Source organism: Chelonoidis abingdonii, chromosome 4 (assembly GCF_003597395.2).
Source record: "Chelonoidis abingdonii isolate Lonesome George chromosome 4, CheloAbing_2.0, whole genome shotgun sequence".
Taxonomy (NCBI): Eukaryota; Metazoa; Chordata; order Testudines; family Testudinidae; genus Chelonoidis; species Chelonoidis abingdonii.
Window position 1 is genome coordinate 54,203,892 of NC_133772.1, and position 14,442 is coordinate 54,218,333.

Below are 14,442 nucleotides of genomic sequence, written 5' to 3' on the forward strand. Positions count from 1 at the left end.
CAGATCAGCCACACCATCACTGGTTCATTCACCTGCACGTCCACCAATGTAATATACGCCATCATATGCCAGCAATGCCCCTCCGCTGTGTACATCGGCCAAACTGGACAGTCTCCACGGAAAAGGATAAATGGACACAAATCAGATATTAGGAATGGCAATATACAAAAACCCGTAGGAGAATACTTCAACCTCCCTGGCCACACTATAGCAGACCTTAAAGTGGCCATACTGCAGCAAAAAAACTTCAGGACCAGACTTCAAAGAGAAACTGCTGAGCTTCAGTTCATCTGCAAATTTGACACTATCAGCTCTAGACTAAACAAAGACTGTGAATGGCTTGCCAATTACAGAACCAGTTTCTCCTCCCTTGGTTTTCACATCTCTACTGCTAGAACAGGGCCCTGGAAATTTCCACTACCTGTGTCTGACAAAGTGGGTATTCACCCACGAAAGCTCACGCTCCAAAACGTCTGTTAGTCTATAAGGTGCCACAGGATTCTCTGCCACTCAAAGAAGAACTTTTAGTGTTTGCTCAAAATCAGCCTCTGCAACTTTTGCATTTTATCCTTCATTATTATTATTATTGATATGATTAACAATTATTTATTGAGATGCCATAATGTATATGACATTGTACAAACATACAAAGGGTTTCTTAATTCTTCACTTCAGGGCTTTACAGACTATTACAGACCTGGACAACACAAGACAGTGAATAACTCTAGTAGCACATGGTTTAAAGAACTTGCTGTCTGGTCCTAATTTTTGACAGTGAGTAAACAAAAATGGGTATACAATTGTGTGACTAATTTGTCTACACAATTAGCATAACCGTATAAGCAAATAAGGCCAACACTTGTGATATCAGAGTTTAGAAAAGCAGGGCTTAACAGAATTTTAAAATAAGAAAAGATAAGCAGTCAGAGAAACTGTGGCTGATAATTAGATACAAATTCAGGGTAATACAAAAATAATTAGTTTTTGGACATTTGGACTTCTAATGCTATAGATTTAATTGTAACTGACTGATTCTTATTCTTTTTAATAAAAGCTGCTCTCACATAGAATCTTATGGCTTAATGTTCTTTCTTCCATCCACCTCCCTATGTAAAAGTCAAACCTTTCTCAAAGGATAAAAACAGACTCTTCTGTTAGTGAAACAATGACAGTATCTAATAATATGGGATTTGATGGTCTCAAACTTAGTTTAATTGATCTACATGAACATGTAGAATTCATGCAAAAATTGTTAACCTCAGAGTATTATGCACCAGGGACTATTCTGGGTACTTCATAACAAACGCATGCCAAGCAAAAGAATCACAACACAGAAACCAGATGTATTAAGAAAAGTAAATTGTCTGCTGGACTTTACAAAAACTAGACAAGCCATTTACAACACACACCTTGCTTCTCTACAGAGGAAAAAGGACACTCAACTATCTAAACTTCTACATGCCACAAGGGGCCACAACAGTGGTTCCCTTAACTCACCCAACAATACTGTTAATCTATCCAGCTATACTGTTAACCGGCAGAAGAGTCTGTCCTATCTCAGGGCCTCTCCTTCTGCCCCTCCACCCTCACGAACACGATACAGTTGTGTGGGGACCTAGATTCCTACTTTCGACATCTCCAGTTCAAGGAATATTTCCAACATACCACTGAACAGTACACTAACCCACAGAAACCTTCCTACTAACGCTACAAAAAGAAGGATTCTGCATGGACTCCTCCTGAAGGTCAAAACAACTGACTGGACTTCTATATAGGAGAACTTCCACCAACATGCATGAGCTGAAATTGTGGAAAAGCAGCATTACTTGCCCCATAACCTCAACTGTGCAGAACACAACACCATCCACAGCCTCAGAAATCACACTGACATCATAATCAAAAAGGCTGGCAAAGGAAGTGCTGTCATCATCATGAACAGATCAGAATACAAATGAGGCACTGCTACACAACTCTCTGACACCATATTCTACAGGCCATTACCCTCTGATCCCACTGATGATTACCAAAAGAAACTATACCATCTGCTCAAGAAACTTCCTGATGAAGCACAGGAACAAATCTACACAGACACACCCCAGGAGCCCCGACCAGGGGTATTCTATCTGCTACCCAAAATCCATAAACCTAGGAATCCTGGATGCCCCATCATCTCAGGCATCGGCACGCTGACAGCAGGATTGTCTGGATATGTAGACTCTCCCCTCAGGCCTTACACTTCCAGGACTCCCAGCTATCTTCGAGACACCATTGGCTTCCTGAGGAAACTACAATCCTTTGATGATCTTCCAGAAAACACCATCCTAACCACTATGGATGTAGAAGCCCTCTACACCAACATTCCTCACAAAGATGGACTAGAAGCCATCAGGAACAGTATCTCTGATAATGTCACAGCAAACCTGGTGGCTGAACTTTGTGACTTTATCCTCACCCAAAACTATTTCAGATTTGGGGACAATTTATACCTTCAAGTCAGCAGGACTATGTGTACCTGTATGGCTCAACAGTATGCCAACATTTTTATGGCTGACTTGGAACAACACTTCCTCAGCTCTTGTCCCCTAACGTCCCATCTCTACTTGCGCTACATTGATGACAGTCTCATCATCTGGACCCATGCTAAGGCGGCCCTTGAGGAATTCTACCAGGGATTTCAACAATTTCCACCCCACCACCAATCTCAGCCCGGACCAGTCCATAGGAGAGAGCCACTTCCTAGGCACTACTGTGCTAATAAACAATGGTCACATAAACAACACCCTATGCCGGAAACCTAATGACCACTATACTTATCTACATGCCTCCAGCTTTCATCCGGACCACATAGCATGATCCATTGTCTACAGCCAATCTTTAAGATACAACCGTATTTGCTCCAATCCCTCACATACAGAGACAAACACCTATAGGATCTCTGTCAAGCATTCTTAAAACTACAGTACCCATCTGGTGAAGTGAAGAAACAGATTGACAGAGCCAGAAGGGTACCCAGAAGTCACCTGCTACAAAACAGGCTCAACAAAGAAAGTAACAGAACGCCACTAGCCGTCACCTACAGCCCCCAAGTAAAACCTCTCCAGCGCATCATCAAGGATCTACAACCTATCCCTCACTCTCACAGACCTTGGAAGACAGGCCAGTCCTCACTTACAGACAGCCCCCCAATTTGAAGCAAATACTCACCCGCAACTACACACCACACAACAAAAACACTAACCCAGAAACCAAACCCCGCAACAAACCCTGGTGCCAAATACATCCACATATCTATTCAAGGGACACCATCATAGGACCTAATCACATCAGCCACACCATCAGAGGCTCGTTCACCTGCACATCTACCAATGTAATATATGCCATCATGTGCCAGCAATGCCCCTCTGCCACGTACATTGGTCAAACCGGACAGTCTCTATGCAAAAGAATAAATGGACACAAATTCTCCATCAGAATTAATAACATTTCAAAAACCAGTAGTGGCAGTTCTTTAACAAAAAATTTCAAAAACAGGCTCCAGTGAGAAACTGCAGAACTGGAATTAATTTGCAAACTGGACACCATCAAATTAGGCCTGAATAGAGACTGGGAGTGGATGGGTCATTAGAGACTAACAAATTAAGTTTCTGTAAGGTGCCACAACTACTACTCCTTGTTTTTACAAAAACAAATTTCCTCTTGTTATATACTCACACCTTCTTGTCAACTGTTTGAAATGTGCCACCTTGTTTACATTGGCCTCATTAACATTACCAAAGTGATTTCCACTCCTTCTTGTCAACTGTTGAGAATTGTTTACTTCCAACTTAAGTTTAATTGGCTCGTTAGCACTGACCCCCCCAACCCATTTGGTAAGGCAACTCTCACCTTTTCATATGCTGTGTATTTATACACAGGCCAGACTAAGTTGGAGGTAAATGTTGGTGTAAGGACTATGTTGCGTGTAAGGTGCTCAGAAAATTGGAGTGGGAGTGCAGCGATCAGATGGGATGAAGAAAATATTGGGACACATTGGAAAGTTCTGCTGGCAGAGAGAAGAAGAAAAAAAATAACGGAGTCTTGGAGTCCTGCCAGCAGAGGACTTGGGGGGTAGAAAGAAAAAAAACAGAGTCCTGCCGGTAGAGTAGGGGGGAGGGGGGGGGAAAAAAAAAAGAGAAGAAAAAATGGAGTCCCGCTGGCAGAGAGGTAGAGAGAGGGGGGGAGGAAAAAGTGAAGTCCCGCCAGCAGAACAAAAAGAAAAAAGAAACAGGAGTGCGAAATATCGGGACAAATTGCATCCCAACCAAACATCTATCGGGATGCAGGACAAATGCCTAAAAATCAGGACAGTCCCGATTTTATCAGGACTCTGGTCACCCTACAACTGTTAGAATCAGTGTAGTTATTCCCTAGGTTCACAACAGGAAATAACTCTGGTATTTTGGGGCCTACACTCCAGTTAGTTGCTTTTCCGGTACACCAGTTAGATATTTTCAGTCAGGAACAGATTTTAAAAAGTCTCCTTATGAACGTATAGTATTAAATATGCGAAGCAAACTCACTACAGGAGAGATTACTGTGTTTTCTTGTTTCTGTGCTTATTGCAAAGAGTATTTTGTATATACATCTTCTGCCACTACTGTATGCTACTTTTTCACTCCATTTTAAGCCTCAAAAAGAGTAAGGTACATCCATTTTGCAAACTTATTGCATGCCATTTTCGGGCAAGTTGTATTATGATACCAGTTTACTTATTTTCCGGTGATCTTTTAGTCAGCATCTCTGGCCACCATTTTTATTACCAGTGAATTTGGCTTTCAACTTCCAGGATATTTTCTGTTTTCTACTGAACTTATACAACAGCTGGGAGTGTGATTCTGGCAGACTCTCTCTCGATACATGAAACCTTGCCTAGATTGTAGAATCCAGAAAAGCAATTGATATATCTTGACAAATAATATATACCTTACATACTTTGCTATGTTGTTGTTATGTTTGCACTACCTTTTATCTCTTGTCTTTTGGCATTCTACTACAGATCCCCACCAAACTCAGGGTACGTCTACACTACGGGATAATTCCGAATTACATTAAACCGGTTTTATAAAACAAATATTATAAATTCGATTTCATGCGGCCACACTAGGCACAGTAATTCGGCGATATGCGTCCATGGTCCGAGGCTAGCGTCGATTTCTGGAGTGTTGTATGTGGGTAGCTATTTCCATAGCTATCCCATAGTTCCCGCAGTCTCCCCTGCCCCTTGGAATTCTGGGGTTGAATCATTGTCGGGTGGTTCTGGGTAAATGTCATCAGTCATTCTTCTCCAGGAAAACAACAGCAGACAATCCTTTCGTGCCCTTTTTCCCTGGATTGCCCTGGCAGACGCCATAGCACGGCAACATGGAGCCCGTTCAGCTTTTTTTTTTTCAGGCACCGTATGTGTACTGGATGCCGCGGACAGAGGCGATACTCCAGCGCTACACAGCACCATTCATTTGCTTTTGCATGATAGCAGAGATGGTTACCAGTCGTTCTGTACCATCTACTGCCGGAGTAAACTGGCAATTAGATGACGGTTATCTCTCTCCCTCTGTACTGTCTACTGCTATCATGAGTGCCCCTGGCTGAGATAGGCGGGGGCGCAAAAGCAAAACTGGGAATGACTCCCGAGTCAATCCCTCCTTTATGGTTTCTAAAAATAGAGTCAGTCCTGCCTAGAATATGGGGCAAGTGTACTAGAGACCAGTGTATCAGAGAGCACAGCTGCTCCGTGTCAGTATTCACAGGGGGGTGCCCCTGCAACAACCCCACCTGTTGCTTCCCTCCTCCCCCAACCTTCCTGGGCTACCGTGCAGTGTCCCGCCCATTTGTGTCATGAAGTAATAAAGAATGCAGGAATAAGAAACACTGAGTTTTTAGTGACATAAAATGAGGGGGAGGCAGCCTCCTGGTGCTATGATAGTCCAGGCAGGACAGAATCTTTTTCTTTACACATGAAAGGGAGGGGGCTGATTGAAGCTCAGCCCCAGTTGCTATGATGAAGACGGTTACCAGCCGTTCTGTCCCATCTACTGGAGTGACCAGGAATCATTCCTGTTTTTTTAAGCCAGGCGCCATTCCCCCCCCGCCGGCCTCATCTCAGGCCAACATGTTAGGTATTGAGCAATTATCAAGCATTGGAGCACTCGGGTTCATAAGGACAGTTACCAGTCCTAACTGCACCATCTGCCACCGGAGAGGGGAGAGGAGCGAATACTGCGCTTCACTGCTGCAGCATCGCGTCTACCAGCAGCATTCAGTAGACATAGGGTGACACTGAAAGAAGTCAAGAAATGATTTCTTTCCCTTTTCTTTCACGGGGGGGGGGGAGTGGAGTAAATGAGGAGCTATTCCCTGAAACCACGCCAGGACAATGTGTTTGAACCTACAGGCATTGGAGCTCAGCCAAGAATGCAAATACTTTTTGGAGACTGCTGTGGACTGTGGATAACTGAGAGTCCTCAGTACCCCCCTCCCTCCATTAGCGTCCATTTGAGTCTCTGGCTTCGCGTATGCTTGTCACGCAGCACTGTGTGCCCTGGAGATTTTTTTCAAACGCTTTGGCATTTCGTCTCTGTAACGGAGCTCTGATTAGAACAGATTTGTCTCCCCATACAGCGATCAGATCAGTATCTCCCATACGGTCCATGCTGGAGCTCTTTTTGGATTTGGGACTGCATCGCCACCGTTGTTGATCAGAGCTCCATGCTGGCAAAAGGGAATGTAATTCAAAGTTTGCAGGGCTTTTCCTGTTTACCTGCCCGCTGCATTCCGAGTTCAGATTGCTGTCCAGAGCGGCGTCAGTGGTGCATGTGGGATACCGCCCGGAGGCCAATAACGTCGATTTGCGGCCACACTAAACCTAATCCTATGGTATATATTGCGCTAAAATTTTAAAATAAAATTATTACGCTTCTACTCTCTCGTCGTCGGGGAGGAGTACAGAAATCGATTTAAAAAGCCCTTTATATCGATATAAAGAGCGTTGTAGTATGGACAGGTACAGCGTTAAATCGATTTAACACTGTTTAAATCGATTTAAACGTGTAGTGTAGACCAGGCCTCAGAAGTGCGGTTATATTATAGGTAAAGGACTAGGGACAAATTGATTCACGGATGGTGCAAGTGGGTGAAACGTCATAGAAATTTGATGTAAGCTAAAAGTTTCTGAAAGTGTCATTGGTCAGCTAAGAAGCTTGACTAGCTCTAGCATCACATAAATAATGAGACACCTGCTTTGAGAACAGAATTTGATAGAGATATTGAAAAAGGAGCATCCAGTAGTGGCAGAAGATGTATATTCAAAACACTCTTTGCAATAAGCACAGAAACAAGCAGCACAGTAATCTCTCCTCTAGTGAGTACAGGCAAAAACATTAAAGCTTTCCAAGCTTTTTCTAAAAAGTGTAGCACTTCAAGGACTTCTGAGGGTCAAATATTGTTCCCACGCATGTCCTCAGCTAAGATGTCTATTGTTGAATATAACATACAGAAAAATCCTTTCAGAACAGAATACATTAAGCTATGATGATGATCTATGTAATGACTAATTCATTAACACAGGAACAACGTCAATATATTTTTAATATTTATTACTATCACGGAGTACTCCCTCTGACCTTTATAATAATCAGAAGTTTTAAACTGAAATTTATTTCTTTAGTAGTTTACCTTCCAATCACACCACATAATGGTTTATTATAGGTGATGGGAAGTTACATTTGTTTATTTGTTTTAAAGCACTGAAACATTCTAAAAAATAGTAATGGACTTTGCAAACAGAGCTAAGAGCACAAAAGGAAGGTCTATCTATCATCCTTGGCGGAGCATTACTGAACACCACATAAGCAGCAGATGAAGTGAGGAAAGCGGGGCAGAAAGTCCTATGGATTGGTGTCCCACTTTCCATAGTTCTGTAAATTACAGAAAACTCAATGGCCTTTTGTGACGTTTTCGCTCTGTCTTTTACCTTAGCTACAATTCCTTAGATCACTTCTTTAACCAACCACAAGTTTTCATGGGGAAAATGTCATTTTCAACTAAATTTTTCAAATTTTGACGGTAAATTTCAAACCCAAAACAAAATGTAAGTTACGTTTTTAATTGCTTTTTTGTTTGTTTGTTTCAGTTCTGTTTCTGAACATGGGAAAAATCAGGCTCTTGTTCAACTCCCTTCTCAAGGTTTTTCCTTTTTTCTCCAGTGGAAAAAAAAAAGAAAGGGGAAGCTGAGAGAAACTGGGTGTACCCAGTTTCACCTTTTCTTAATTCTTTCAAAGCTTGTTCAGTGAAAAAAAAAATCTGAGAAAGAGAGGGATTATTTTTTAAGTATTTTGTTCTATTTCTGCCCTCCACTTTAAAATTCTTTTTAAAAAGTTAAAGTCTGCATCAGGGAGGGAAAACCACTCACACTTCGTTTTACTTTTCCAACAAGAAAAGTGTGAAAACATTTTCATATAAGCGTGAGAAAACGCTAATCTCATTTTTTAAAAATTTGTTTCACATTCATTCACATCTTTCTAATTGGGGGAAAAAAGTAAAAGTGAGAAGATGTACTCTTCCCCACATTCTCAATTTTTTCCCAAGGTTTTTGCCAATAGGAAAAGATTAGAGAGAGGGGGAAAACCACTTGCTCTCCCACTTTCTCCTATGTGAAAAAAGGGAAGAAAGTTAGAAAGAAAGGGGACAGACCACAAAATCCAAAAACTGAAAATGAAAACTTTCCAATTTTTGAACAAGGAAACTTTTTTTTTAATTCAAAATACATTTTAAATAAATTTCTAATGAATCAAAATGAATATTTTCATTTAGAATTTTTCCAAAAAATTAATGAAGTATTTTATTTGAAATTTTAACAGGACTAATGCATGTTCTTTTTTCCCTACCTTTATTGCTCCTCAGGGCAACGATTCTGACCCTGAGAGGTGAGAAGGTCCCAAAGCACAGCCTAAGCTGGAATGTCTACACCACAATTAGACAGCCCCGGAGCCCAAATCACCTGGCATGGGCCAGCTGCAGATGTCTAATTGCAGCATAGACATACACTTAGAGCGAAAGGATGGTTTCAGTGGTGAGGCACTGAACTGGAAATCAGGAGATTCCTGATTCTCCCTCTGACACTCTGTGACACTTTAAGAAAGTTATTTAACTTCTGTGACTCGGTTTCCCTATCTATAGAATGTGGATGATAGCCTACTTCATGATGAGGTATGAGGCTGAATCCATCAGTGCTTGTGAGGAACTCATATATGACTATCATGTATGTACCTCCACACAAGTGTACCTAACATGGCTGTAGCTCCCAGTAAAGACAATGTACCTGAAGCCACAACTGAACCATTGTTGCATTCTTCTGACTGGCAGTTCTGTACCATCTGCTAGGTTTTCAAGTATAAAGTAGAGCGGAGTCCAATGCCTGGATTTTTCTTTTCTTTTCTTTTTAATTTTTGCATTTAAGGACTGTGTCTATTTCCCCTCTTCCTATGCCAAAGGAGACTGCTCTTCAAAACTGATCAGAACACACACACAGACTACCTGCTTTCTATCTCAGAAGTAACATCTTCTGTTCTCTTATAATTTGGGATGACACAAAGGTCATTTGCTTTTTGCAGATGAAATTGGCAGAAGCTCCAGGGTTCAAGTCTCCCAATGTCATCTCCAGGACTCTACATACTACCATAACCCTGACCAACACTGGGAACAACAACATAAGCATATGACGAACAAGTGAATCCCCTGCACTAAAACATGAATTTAATGGATGTTTCCCTTGTCTCTGTGAACACATTTACATTCCTTGGCTATGCCATCTGCTCAATCTGCTCCTAGTTCATGATTGTTTCTATGGGCCGGATCCTGCTCCATTCAAAGCAATCAGACTTTTACCACTGACTTGAATGAGCAGGATCAAACCTTAAGGTTCTGATTGATGATGATTGTTAAGCACAGGCCTAGCTTTAACTTGCTGCTTAATTTGGAATAGTTCAGTTTTCTAAACACCAGATCTTTAATATGCAATCAAAACCTTTTCCCTGCAAAGCAAAGGGAACATCCCTGCTGCACACTTCCAGTCAGCTGGGAAAAGAGGTGATCCTTCTGCAAGCCAAACACTGTTGTACATTTAGCAACCCCTGCAACAAGGGAAAAGCCACATTTTTTCCCTCCCTCCAGGTGCCCTGCTTCTGATTTTCACGCACATGCAGCATTTCTCAACGCAGAAAATGCTTCACTGACCGCAGTCACCCACTGGCCGATTCTTTCATTCCATGTACGCCTCTTAAAAGAAATTCTGCAGAACAGTTCCTCCACTGGGGGTCCACTCTGCACCTTTTACCTCCATTCTCCACTTCTCACCCCCCCCACAAACAAAGAAGAACAATGTTATCTTTGTTTCACAGATGTGCTTCAGGGATCAGGCAACAGCAAAATGTTCCCAACCAGCAAAGCAGAAGTATAATTCTGCATCTGGTCAAAAGACAACTTGGTGCACAGGTCTGGGATTCCTTAATAACCTAACTTTCAACAATATCTTTCTTGTTCAAGACTTTACACATAGCAAGCTTCATATGTGCTGCCTGTCCTACTTAAAACAATAAACATAACAGAGCTGCAGCTAACCCAATGTGTTATCCCATTCCTGCCTAGAGTGAGGCTGGCACTGCTTTCTTCAAAATGGTTCCAAGCTCACTAGAGCTAGTAGTTCACGGTTGCCAATGGTATTTTCTGCCAAATATAGACGCAGTGCTGGCTGACAGATGGGGACTGGCAGTGGGAGGCCGAGAAGTAAACAGCTCACCACTGAGATTCCAGCAGCAGAAAATAACTATCGGGAAGTAGTGGGAGAGAAAGATGTGACAGAACCCCACAGTACTGCTTATGCTATGTGGTAAGTACTGTAGATAAAGAGATACACAGCAGGGAACTACTCCAATATGTTATTTCAGGAGTGCTGAATATTCCATAGACTTCAGCACAATTATCATTATTTGTATTACAATAGCACCTACAGTTCTCAACTAGGCTTGCAGCCCCACTGTGCTACCACTTTAGAAACACATAGTAACAGATGCATACCCCAAAGGAAAGCAGGCAGTTTCAACAGGTGAAATTCTCTCCCATACAGAGGCTGAGCACAAGGCTATGTTCAATATAAGGCTATGTCTTCACCACCCGCTGTATTGGCGGGTAGCAATCGATTTCTCAGGGATCGATATATCGCTTCTCATCTAGACGCGATATATCGATCCCCGAACGAGCTCCTATCGATCCCCGAACTCCACCAACCTGAATGGCGGTAGTGGAGTCGACATGGGGAGCCGCGGACATTGATCCCGCACCGTGAGCACGGTAGGTAATTCGATCTAAGATACTTCGACTTCAGCTATGTTATTCACGTAGCTGAAGTTGCGCATCTTAGATCGATTTCCCCCCGTAGTGTAGACCAGCCCTAAGTCACACTTAAAACCTACTTTGAGGTACGGCAATTGCTACATTCTCTGCTCAACTATTTGTACAATCATTCTCTCCCATAAAAATTCATCAGTTTTGCCTAAAGAAATAAGGACCCCAGGATTGGCCCATTTTTTCCATGTTTAAAAATCTTTGGTTCACAAAATCCAGCCTCAGTTTTGTGAGCACAACTAATTGCAGCTCAAATCATTGCAACTTAGACCTCTAACTGCCCTACGTGGTTATACCTTTAAATGTGGGCAAAAACTGAGCCTATAAAATGTAAGACTGCTTCTCAAAATCATGTATATGATATGCGCCTAACGTTCAACAGAGTTGCTGACTCTATGACCCTACATATGGATGCAGAGGAGCTCCTCTCTTGAGTCATCCTACATCAACTGTTCAAACCCTGTATGAAAAAGCAGAGAGTAATACTAGCATGCTACAAAAGGAGTTGAAGTACCTGATTAAATTAGGGTCTGGTATAGTGAGGTCTTGTAAGAACGTAAGAAGAGCATAGATTGAGGAGAAAACATAGACGGAAGTTTATGTCTGCTGATTATTTCAGTTACCAGCAAAGCCAAAACACAGATGGAGGCAAGCTTGGACTATATAAAGTGGATGTATATTTTCTCTTCAGAGAAGAGAAACTATTTTTACTGTTTAAAAACATGACATTTTCATACATGTATGGTATTTGATCTATCGTATGCTAGACACTGTAAGGCAGCTACAGGGGATGCCATTAAAAAAATTCAACCTTGCCACCTATGGTAATTAAATTTACAGCATTATTTCTAGCATTTTTTGTTCTCAGTATCTGAAATAAATACTGGCCTAAAGGCAAATACCACTGCATAGTACATGTTGATTTATTTAATGGTACTAACTATGCAGAAACATACTAATAGAGCGGACTAGACCAGTGCTCCATCTTGTCCAGTACCCACTCTCTGACAGTGGCCAATATCATCTCCTTTAGAGGAAGGTGCAAGAAATGCTGCAGTAGGTGATTATGGGTAACATTTCCAGGGACAGATCCCTCCTAATAGTTAAAGGTTGGTTTATGCCAAGCAAATACCTGTCAAGAACAGTATAGTTATTACTTAGTCCTGCCTTGAGTGCAGGGGACTGGACTAGATGACCTATTGAGGTCCTTTTCAGTCCTACAAATCTATGAGACTTTCGAACCCTTCCAAAAGTCTCTTATAAATATTGGCTATTATAACTCTGGATATTCTTGTTACCTATATAAAATGTCCAATTCCGTTTTGGAATCTTATTACATTCTTGGCCTCGATTATATCTTGTGGCAGTAAGTTCTAAAAACTACTTGTACATTGCCTGAAAATATATTTTCTTTCATCAGTATTGAATTTGCTGCATTTAATTGAATATTCCCTTGTCCTTGTATTAGGAGGAAGATCAGAAACATCTATGCATCCTATCTTCTTTAGACCATTCATCATTTTGTAGTCATGGATCGAGAAGTATATCTTAAATTTTGACCATGCAGACTTAACTCAGGATCAAAACTTTCATGAAAATTACAAACACAATTCCTTGTAACTGGGATTTCTTTAAAAATCCCCACCGTAATAATTTTCTCTCAGACATAATAATGTTCATGCTCTCTGACTTTTTAATTTTTTTATATTTAGAGTTTTAAAAAATTAAATTGAAATCCTTGAGGAGCATCATTTCATAAGAAAAAAAGCACAGGCATGCTTCTATTCTGACAAGAACATTTTGTTAGTCCCAGAAGATTTATTTTTTTCTAAATTAATTCAAAAAGATACAGATTGTTCATAAAGATACTGCTAATGGATTAGAACTAGAATGCAAATGTAATTGCATAGGGCTTGATATCTTTTATGTTGGCACTGCATCAGATCTCAGATATATATTTGTAATATCTAGAGATTCTGGCTTGGTGCTGTCATCAAACCTTTTAACTGATTTTGGGTTGGTTTTTTTATTACTTTATCTAGTATATGATACAATTTCTGTTTGCTTGTTTTACTTGTTAAAACATGTGGTTTAAAGATCTGAATAAGAAGTCAACTGGATCACTTAATGGGTTGGTAATGAGATACAAAGCCATTCATGTCTAGATCACTGGTGCAAACGTAATCCTGGTTTGTACCAGCCAGTAGAGATATCTCGCAATCCACCCAAACAAATATTAGAGTAAACAATTTCTCTCCATCCAGTTTCCAGTGGACAAGTGGTCACAGCAGAAACTTGGCACTTTTGTTTCTAGTGTAAGACGACCTGCCAAGGACTGAGTGGATGAGGAAGAGACTCTACCACCTCTATAGGTGGTCCCACCAGAATAGGCCTGAGATGCATTACCAGAGCAGTAAAGGAACGTTTGTGCAGCCACTGGGCCCCATGCACCCTGGCAGGGGTGAGGAAACAATTGGTTATTTAGCATGGGAGCAGCTTAGTTAACTCTGGTAAACACATGGTACCTCCCTCGGAGAACAGCAGTTCTAAACTCCACCTGGGGCTTTACCGGCGTTCTGCCAGGAAAGGCTACCCAAGAGATGAAAGAGATGCATAGCCTGTGTGTGCTACCTGTGTTTGCTTTCTGATCTGTACCAGCCAGCTCTGGACTCCCCAGCTTTGAGCAGACCATTCCAACATGCACTCTGCACAATTCCAGGTGGACTTTGCACTATTGGGCTATCACCATCTGGGTTCTATTAACTTCCAGTAATCATAATTCTGATTCATTTGCTGTACTGACCATAGCTTCTGAATCAACTGCAGATTACACAAAAAAATAAGCAGATTCTTCTCTGATAGATCAGGCTAAACAACAGAGCTCACTGACCAGCTGTGCAGCATAAGTTATAGCTAGGCTTTTCAAGAGGACTTAAGGGAGTTAGGCACTGTCAATGGGAGTTAGGCACCTAACTTCCTTGGGCACTTTTGAAAATCTCAGTCTAC

The 14,442-nt window shown here is 41.4% G+C and overlaps 1 protein-coding gene across 2 annotated transcripts in view; it reads right to left on the reverse strand.

Annotated features, from left to right (window-relative positions):
- The window catches only part of GALNT18 (polypeptide N-acetylgalactosaminyltransferase 18), a 509,102-nt gene that overhangs the window by 300,544 nt on the left and 194,116 nt on the right, over positions 1–14,442 (reverse strand). The gene's annotated exons all lie outside the window — the stretch shown is intronic.